The sequence below is a fragment of the Otolemur garnettii genome, unplaced genomic scaffold (assembly GCF_000181295.1).
Source record: "Otolemur garnettii isolate 467f Iridium unplaced genomic scaffold, OtoGar3 scaffold00263, whole genome shotgun sequence".
NCBI lineage: Eukaryota > Metazoa > Chordata > Mammalia > Primates > Galagidae > Otolemur > Otolemur garnettii.
In genome coordinates this window covers 690,851-701,130 of record NW_003852658.1, presented here as the reverse complement: position 1 = coordinate 701,130, position 10,280 = coordinate 690,851, and positions in this window count along the sequence as shown.

The following is a 10,280-nucleotide window of genomic DNA, read 5'->3' as shown; positions in this document are numbered from 1 at the left end:
CCCTGACGATTGGTCGCCCACTCACAGACCATTCGGCCCACTGGTTCGGCCTCAAGAGCACTCACCTGGAGTTCAGTTGGCTGCTCCTCCGTCGGACCCACCCTCGGGAGGGAGGGTGCCCTCTGGGGCCTGGAGTGGGCGGGGCCAAGGAAAAGATGAATTAGATTGGGCGGAGCGATACTGTCTATCCAAAGGGGAACTCCACCCCCTGTCGCCCATTGGCTGGTAGTAACCAAAGCTGAGTCTGAGGAGGTGCCAGTCAGCTACAACGAGCCGGGGGCGCCCCCTGGTGGCTAGTGCGTGACTTGGGACGCCCTGGTGTGGCGGTATCTTAAGCACTAAGTACCTTCCCCGTAACATACTCTGTGACCAGGACCTTCTCATTTGTCTATTCATTCTTTCATTCAGCTGTGTATTTAATCGTTCATTCAGCAAATATTCTTAAGCACCCGCAATGGATGAAAGACTCTATGGTGCTACCGCAATACTAGACAGAGGTCTGTCTTGGAGCTAGTTTAGTGGTGGAGGCAGGTAGGATTAGATCATCCCAGGAGAGTGTAACAAGCCTTGTCATAAAGGAAGAAAAAGTTCCTGGAGCACATGTGAGAGGGACAGCTAATGTCCAGCTCCTAGGAAATGGCATCCAAGCTGCAATAGGAAAGATGAGTACTGAAGGAAGGATGTGCGTTTGTGGCACAGGTGAGGGGTGGCACATACACTTTGCGTGAAGTCCTAGTAGCCAGAGAAACTGTAATTCATTGAGTGAATTATAAAGAAGTTCAAAATAGCTTGCATGTAAGAAGGGCGGATTGGACCCCATGATTGCATTAATGTACACAGCTATGATTTAATTAAAAAAAAAAGAAGAAGAAGAAGAAGGGCAGATTGGGGCGGGGTAAGGGGGCAGAGCCCATGAGGGTTTAAAACAAGGGCATGGGGGCGCCGGTATCTCAGTGGTTACGGTGCCAGCCACATGTTCCAGGGCTAGTGGGTTCGAACCTGGCCTGGGCCTGGTGAATAAAAAACATATCTGGGCGTTGCCTGTAGTCCCAGCTACTAGGGAGGCTGAGGCAAGAGAATCGCTTGAGCCCAAGAGTTTGAGGTTGCTGTGAGCTATGATGCCATGGCATTCTATGGAGGGTGACAAAGTGAGACAGTTTCAATTAAAAAAAAAAAAAAAACAAGGGCATGACCTTAGGGATCAACATGGCTGGCAGGGGGTTGAATGGGTGAGGCAGGGGGGAAACTCAGAGGCTGTGAGGAGGCTGTGCGAGTGGTCTGGGAGTGGAGATGCTGCCTTGGACTAGAGTCACCAATTGGAAGGAGAGAAGCAGGAAGGCTTAAGACCTTTTTAGGAGTTCATGGGAATTGTGATTGGGTGGTCCATAGAGATGTGGTAAATGAAGACATCAAGAAGAACTTGACGTTTGGGCAAATGGACTTCAGCTTTTTTCATTCCACAAACATTTACAAAGTGCAGTAAACACTCTGAAATAATAGCTCACCCTTACTGAGAAGTAGGTGCTGTTATAGTCTCATTTTACAGACAAAGCTGGCATCAGAAAGGCAGAATGACTTCCCTAAGTCACACACCTAAAAAGTAGCAGAGGTGGGATTTGAACCCAGGACTGTATAGATTTTAGACACACTCATTCCACATCATCAGAGACCTAAGGGGCACTACGATGCTTACTAAAAACTCAAAATCCTGCCTCACCCACCTTGGATTTGGGGACTTAGAATTTTGGGGGGGGGGTGTTGGGCCTGGGATTCTGCATTTTTAATAAGCAGGTGATGCACAGTAAATTCTGAGAACCACTATCACCATGCAGCCTCTCTCTGCCCTGACTGGAGAAACGACCCTCCATGGTCCCCATCTACTCTCAGATTTCTGGGGGCAGAGAGTGAGAGGTCAGATTCTAAGTGGCCTCAGAAGCAACACAGGAACATTTAATCCTCTGACTGTGAAGCACCCTAGTTCCTGTCCTGGGAGCTCCATTGAGGTGAATGAGGTCATGAATCCACAGCTTGAACACATTGCTCTGAGAGCGGTCAGTCCTCCTGGCGAGAGATCAAGGCATGTGTGGGGACATGGGGCTGCGTGGCAGAGTGCCACAGTTCAGGGGCCTGGGTTCCACCCCCACCCTCTGCATTTTTGCCTCCCAGATCTGTTCTCAAGCCTTAATGGCTTTCAGGAACACCACTCAAGCCTCTAGACCACAGAGAAGCTTTTGGAGATCATCTTATCCCAACTCTCTCATTGTGGAGTTAGACAGCCTAAGACCAAGAGATGGGACTGCGTGTCCTATGGTCCCCTCTGCCTTGGGGTGCTTGTTGGGGTTGGACAGGGTGAGATTTCAGCAGGTGGCCTGGCAGCAACACCTCCCAGCTAAAACTCTGCTCGTTGTAAGGCGGATCTGTGAGGCCGGCACTCCTGTTTGCTCAGCATCTGTGCCAGGCAAGGCCTCACCCTGGACAAACACAGCCAGCCAGGCGGCAGGCACCAAGCTCCTTTGTTCTTGGGCCTGATAGCAGAGGCAACAGGGCCGGCAGGTAACGGAGGGCCTGTCCTCACCGGATATTGGCACCATGGTTCCCACGGGAATGCTTCCCGATCAAGAGACCAACAGGCTTGGAGCACCAGAGTACTGGCTACAGCAGCCAAAAGGTGACCACCTGGCAATGGAGGAGACTTGGGGCGGGGGGGGGGGACACAAGTGGATGAATGAGGACTGAAAGCCAGGCCAGATAAGGAGGGTTGGGACACCTCCATATCTTTGGAGACAGGTAGGCAGAGGTCCTACCCCTCCTATCTTTCCAGGCTGAGGAAGTCCCAAGGAGCTCAGTCAGTAGGTTTTGACCTTTGATTTTGGAATTAAGAGGAAAACATTCAGACTGAGGTCAAGGTCTTTGTCTGAGTCCATCATCCTCTGCTCATCTGAGTCTGGAGAAAGCTCAATGCAGAAGCAAGAGGTTGGGCTTTGGCATTGGAGGGACATAAGTCCAAATTCTGGCTCAGCCATTACCAGCTGTGGGATTTATGATAAGAAGCTGAAACTTTTAAAGCATCTCTGTGAATGAAAGTGGGTGATAATCACACCACCCTCGCAGGGCTATTTTGATGCTCTGGCAAGGGAGCCAGGAGCACTGCTGGAGCCTGATAAATGGTCCCTGTGGTAATTAATGCCTCGTCCCCAGATCTGCTCTGGAAACACTGGAGACAACTAGAGGAATGTGTGTGAATTAAATTGGAGCTTAGTGCTCCTGTGTCTATAACCAACCTCAAATTCTCCATTAAAAATATAATAAAGTGTCTGCCCCTGGGTTTGTGGATTGGAGATAGTTCAAAAAGACAAAACTGGGAGGAAGAGAGCTTTGGGGCAGTGAGTGACGATCAGATTGCTTTGGTGGGTACTTTGGAGGCTTCTTCTGAGGACCAAGGTGGAGACCATAGGCAAGAGTGGATGGTGACACAGCTGGGGTTGTAGCATAGTGGCCTGAGCGGTAGAGTGGCCAGTGGTATCATTCACTGAGAAGGGGGGAAAGATTTGGGGAACATCAGGTTTAGTTGTATGTGAAGGGGAAGGGGATGGGGACTGAGGGTTTTCTACACTGGCTGGACTCAGGAGGCTGGTCAGGCCCCCAGTCGGGCACACTGAGGAGACAGCTGGTGTCCTCGCCACTCCTAGCTCCCCACTGACCCCTCTCCCGGTCCTGTGGAGGGTCCGTCTGCCTGGATGCTCTTCCTCCAGCCCTTCATAGGATGCCTCCTTGTCAGTGTTTAGTACTCAGCCTCGTCTCTTCCCCTATACACCATCACTGCCTGTCCCATTGCACTCTTTCATTTTCTTTATACTACTTAGCACTGGCTGGATTCTATTAGTCATCTGCTCATATGAATTGTTTTCTCCCCTTCTAGAATGTAAACTTTCTGAGGTCAGGAGCTGGTCTTTTTTACCACTAAAATGTCCAGTAGAAGGACTGGTGCCCCTCATGAAGTTGCCTCTTGAGGACAACTTACTGAATGAATCAGTGAGTACAGTAAATATGCTGTATCCGTGCTGCCACTTCTGTGCTTCTCAAGCCTGTGGCAGACTCTGCTAACAAATCACAGACTCTTTCCTCCACATGTTGCTCCCAAAAGCCTCAGCCAATCTGTCAGTGTTGGAGCAAGGAGTTAAATTTACCTGCCGTTTCTATGGTGAATAATGTCCCCCGCTGCTTGCTACTTGTGAGACCTTGGGTAAGTCTTTTTAAAGCTCTTTGGGCCTCAGTTTCCTTATATGATGTCTCATACAAGATGCAGGGGTTGGTCAGGTGTGGTGGCTCACTCCTATAATCCTAGCACTCAGAGAGGCTGAGGTGGAAGGATCCCTTGAGCTTAGGAGTTCAAGACCAATGACACCCTGTCTCTACTAAACATAGAAAAAATTAGCTCTGCGGTGGGACACTCTCCTGTGGTCCTAGCTACTTGGGAGGTTGAGGCAGCAGGAGGATCACTTGAGCCCAGGAGTTTGTGGTTGCTGTGACACTATCTCAAAAAAAAAAAAAAAAAAAGATGGACTTTTTACTCCTTTATGCCTGGGCTCCCAGTAAAAACCTGGATATCGAATCCTCCAGCCTCTTCTGCTTCCTTATTTTGTCACCCATCCTAGAAGGTAAGACTAGAAGGGACCTTTGATGTCTGGCCCAGAAAAAAATCCTCATTTTCAGATGAGAAAATTGAGCTCAGAGAAGGAAAATTAGTGGAGCCAGAAACCCAACAATGAGTAGTTGTCCACACCTAGAGTCTTGGCAGCAGCCACCCCTGTCCCCCAGCTCTGCTGGGGTACTGGTCAATACCTCCTCCCAATGGGGGAGACAGGGGCTGTGGATCCTCATACCTGGGCACACTCCCAAGACCCAGGAGGCGAGCAGGCTGGCTTCCCTCCAGGCCCTGACTGCAGAAGGATGCCCTGTGGAGTCCTGGCTCTGTCTCCCACTTCCCAGCCACTCATTCAGAGGAGGTGAGAAAGGAGCAGGCCTCTTCCTCCACAGTAGCTTTTGAAAATGGCCTCAGGTGGGTGGCGCCTGTGGCTCAGTGGGTAGGGCGCCCGCCCCATATACGGAGGGTGGTGGGTTCAAACCCAGCCCCCACCAAACTGCAACAAAAAAAACAGCCAAGCATTGTGGTGGGCGCCTGTAGTCCTAGCTACTGGGGAGGCTGAGGCAAGAGAACTGCCTAAGTCCAGGAGTTGGTGGTTGCTGTGAGCTGTGTGATGCCACGGCACTCTATGATGGCGATAAAATGAGAGACCCTGTCTCTACAGGAAAAGAAAAAAAAGAAAATTGCCTCAGGTTATTTGGGCCAGGGTGAGGCTCTTAGCAATTCCAAAGCCAATTAATGCCCTGTCCTCTTCTTCCGATCCAACATGGATCATCCCTTCCACTGTTGGAAACCTATTCTGCAGCCAGTACCCTCTCTGACAAGAGCTGGTTCTGGCCTCCCTTGAGGAAGGATGGAGGAGGAAATGGATGAGTATTGACTAAACCTCTCTGTGATCTTAAATGGAGGTGCTTTCAACATCTCCCAGCGAGGGGAGCGTTTCAGTTGCCTTTGAGCCTGCCTGTGCACAGCTCTTGTTTGCAAACTGCCTTTTCTTGTGAAGAAGCTGTGCTTCCTTTTCTAGGAGCTATTTGGGGAAACACTAATGTTTGCAGGAACAGAGAGCCAGCTCCCTGCTCAGGAGGACAGGGACAACCCAGAGGGATTGAGAAGTGCTAATTAAGGACCAATACCTAGAGACATTTGGGAAAAGTTAAAATGGAGAAGACTTGGGCTTTCATGTTTAATTAGGGAGGAGGGAATATCAGGGACTAGGGGCACATTTTTAGGAAGACAGATTTTTACTTTTATACAGTAGAATCTCCATAGTTGACCACCTCCCTACACTGACTACCTCCTTAAGTTGACCTAATTTTCATAGACTGGACACGCGCCACATGTACACATCAGTACAGGAGTTACTTAGGTTGACCAGTTTGTTACAGTCCATGCAGAGCTTCTACTGTATTTAACATTTTATTAATTTATTAATTAATTAACTTATTTATTTTTGAGACAGAGTTTTTACTATGTCACCCTTGGTAGAGTCCCATGGTATCACAGCTCACAGCAACCTCCAACTCTTGGGCTTAAGCGATTCTCTTGCCTCAGCCTCCCAAGTACCTGGGATTACAAGTGTCCTCCTCAAGGCCTGGCTATTTTTTTGTAGTAGTTGTCATTGCTATTCAGCAGGCCCGGGCTGGATTCAAACCCTCCAGCTTAGGTGTATGTAGCTGGCACCTTAGCTGCTTGAGCCACAGGCACTGAGCCTGTATTTAACATTTTAGCCTGTTTATTGAATGATTATCCTATACTGGGTACAGGAATACAACAGTGAACCAGGAGACAAGGCCCCTATCCTCAGGGAGGTCAGAATCACAAGGAGAAAGACATGCGCAGGGCACCTGGCCCAGCCTGCCAAGGACAACTCAGGAAGCCAGTCAGAGAAAGCTTCCCTGGGAAAGAGACCCTGTGCTGAGACCTGGCAAAGGCCTGGAGGATACGCACAGCTGGCCAGAGGAGGATGACAGAGGGGAAAGGCCAACCAGTAGGGGTCTCAGCACTAGATACACACTGGAATCACCTGGGGAACTTGTCACAATGAATGTGTCCACCCCCAGAGGGACTGGTCTAGGGCAGGGAGGTTTAGAAGCTCCCCCCACCAGGTGGTTCTAATGTTGGGGTGTAGAGGAGGGGGAAGTAGGGTAAACCACTAGACCATAAAAAATATGTGTTGGGGACAGGATAGTCCAAGAGGAGCTGGTGGGGTCAGGAATGACCACATTGTAAAGCATTTTATTAGCTGTTTTAAGGAGTTTGGAGTTTAGCCTGAGGGAGATAGGAAGTCTCAGATGGGTTTTAAGTGTTCAAGCAGAGGCATAAGCCAGTCACATTGCTTTATAAAACCAACTCTTTTAGGAAAATCTTAGCTCAGTATTTCCTTCCCCTCCCTCCTCCCACTGCTGATGTAGAAGGATCTCCAGAAAGGTCTGCTCAGGACCACCAGAGTCAGTAGGACCTTCAAGGTCTCCTGGCCCCTCTCCCTGCCAAAGGAGCTTCCTCGGGGGCTCTCCATTCCACTACAGAACTTCAGCTTTTGCCAGGCCCTGCTTGTGTCTCTGGGCAGCAGAGGATCCTTTGCACCTGCCTGAGTGAGGACTGGTTATCCAAATGCCACTTCTCTCTTGTCCCCAGTTCTCCAGCTCTGCCCAAGTATGGGGTCTGGCCAATTTCACCCCCAGACTTCCTTCTCAACACTGCTAGACAGGACACATAATCCGCACACACACTCCTGGTGAGACAATTTCTTCTCCCCATTTTCCACCTTGGGGCCAGGCCTAACAGCCTTTTCCTTCAGAATGCATTTGGTCAGGCCTGTCTAGCTCCCCGCTGCTGCTGCTCTCTGGATCCTGCCTGTGCCCCCCGCTACTGGGAGGAGGATAGCACTGTAAAAGGAGGCCAGGCTTGGGTTAGAAACCTGACCCCACCTCTCATAAGCTTCGTGACCTCTATCTAACAAGGCACTGACTCTCCAATTCCCAGTTTCCCAGAGAACTGGGAAAGTTGAAAGGATTAAATGAGAGAAACACATTAAAAGCCTGAATGGAGTACCTAGCACATCTTCCATAAATGGTAGTGCCACATACTATTAATCATTATTATTATTTTTATTATTATTTATGGTGGGTGCTCTGCCAAGTTACAACATTTCTTTGAGCTTCAGTGGCACCTTTTGTAAAATGAGGAGATGTGCCACCAGCTTATAGGGTTTTTACCCTGAAATTACCGCCTAACTAGGCCCCAAACTCTTAGCTATTTGTGATGCATGCTAGCATGCCAGCAGTTTGAGAGGCGTTAGAGATTTTTTATTAAATCTGGGGGCTACTCCTGGCCAAAAAAATATGCTGAGTATCTCACAGAACCACAGACCTTCCGGCTGCACTCAGGTTACAGGGCTTCACACCAGTGCTAGGATGAAGCTAGGAACTGTCATAATGTGGCCTGTCATCTGGCATTCGGAGCCCTGAAAGCAAAGTCCTGGACCTGTATTGCATTTGACCAGTATAAGACAAGATCCTTCCAGGCACAAGTTCTTATAAATGGTGATGACTGCAGGGCAGAAGCCAGGTCTGGTTTGTGTACCCTCCCCTCCTTCTCCCCTTTATTTGCTGAGTAGGAGTTAAATAAGGGGGGAAGTCTATTTGATGGAATTTGACAGGAAGGCCCAGGTATGGTCAAATCTTGGCCTCCAGTCATTCCTCTTTCTATAAATTCCCAAGACCTTGAAAGTAAAAATAAATGAGAAGTGCCACTTTATTGGGAGCTGGGGCGAGTGCGTGATTCCCCAAAAGCATGGAGACCAGAGCCTTACCAGGGCTGCAGACCCATACAAGGAGCCTGCCAAGTGCCCTGGAACTCTGTGGGGAGACAGGAGAAAGCCCATGTTGTCTTACTGACCCAGTGACACTGACCAAGGAAGCTGCAGAAGGACGACAGAAACGTGGGTGGGTTTCAGTACACTGTGACTCTGCCCCTGTCTGCACCTTATAAACCAACCAAGTAATTCAGCATCCCTGGGTGAGGCAGGGCAAGGGGAAGACTGGGCAGGGGCATTTCTCCATCTCCTACAGGGATGCAACAATAAGCAAGGTAAGCCTGGTCCCTGCCTTCATGGGGCTTACAGGCTAGAAGGACTATAATTACCAATACGATTAAGTTATAACAATGTAGTAAGTGCTATGCAGGGGAATTGCAGAAGGTTATAAAAGCGTGTTTGGGAAGCCAGGCTATGCTGAGGAGCTGCCGTGGACACTGAAATGTTAGCGACGACTTCCTGGGAAAGGAGAGTGGGCAGGGCAGGGAGAGGCAGATGGAATCTTGCTGATGCCCAGGAATGAATGAACCACCTTCCTGGATAACTATTCTCAACAAAATTTCTAAGGCCAGAAAGTGTTCTGAGCTCACCTGCTCCTAAATGCTGCAATGCCCAGGCTCAGTCCTCAGGCCTTTGCCAGTCTACATAAGGACCCTGGGGACACTTGCTATCCCTATGGCTCTTTCCTGTGCCCCAGACCCCATGTACCCACTAGCTCCTGGGCATCTCCAGGTGGGTGCCCTTCATGCATCTCGAACTCAGCATGTCCAAAACTACACTCATCTCCATCCTGACCTCCCCACTACTTTCTCCTCCTGGGTTCCACGTCTCAGGACAGATCCATCCACCCAGCACCCAAACCAAAACACTGATGTGTCTAGATGCTTCTCTTTCTTCCCTCCGCACATCCTGTTTGCTCTCAGTCATGACAGATCTTAGCTACTTAATGTTTCTCTTCACGCCTCTTGGCATCTAGTCATTCGTGTCCTTCTAGTGTCTTAGCTGCTGCCTGTAGGTCAGTCCTTCCTCTCTTACCTGTTTGACAGAAATTACCTTTTAACTAGGCCCCAAACTCTTAGCTATTTGTGATCAAGAGCATTGTCCCCAAGTCTCCTGGCCTTGGCCAGGTGGGGAATAAACATAGAGATTAAGAATGAAGGCTCTGCGATCAAGAAAGTTGAGCTTACGTCTTGTCACTTACTGTCAGAGTGACCTCGAACAAATCATGCCACCTCTGTAAGCCTGCTTCCTCAACTGGAAAACAAAGTGAAATAATAGCACCTGCGTGCAACGAGCTCACAGGTCTCTAAGGCTGCCGGGTTTGCTTGCCCACAATATCCTCCCTTCCTTCTCACCCTTCCTTTGGGGGACTGCCCTCCTCAGCTGTGCATGGTGGGGCTGCCAGTCACAGAGCCTGTCCCCAATCATGGGGCTAGGTATAGGCCAGAGTTAGGCTGGTCAGAGCTTTTCTCTTGGGACTTGGATATTGAGGGAAGTTCCCGAGACTGATGGGAGGTACAACTCAGAGGGGTCATCTAATGGCCATGGGAATCCAGAATCTGGGCAGGGTTCATGTGTGAACCCTGCTGACCACTGACTCTTCCGCCCCTGCACAGTGTCTGGCACTTATTAGGTCCTCAATAAACAATGATTTGCTGTTGACTAATGTTCAGAGTCTGCAAATTCGATCATTTGCCTTTCTTTCAGAGGGGATGGTCTTAGTTGAAACCTAGCCCTGCCAAAGCTCCCCAAACTGTGGTTAGTAGAAGTTTCAGAATCATCCCTCCCACAGGAACCATCCTGTGTCCAGGGCAGAATCTG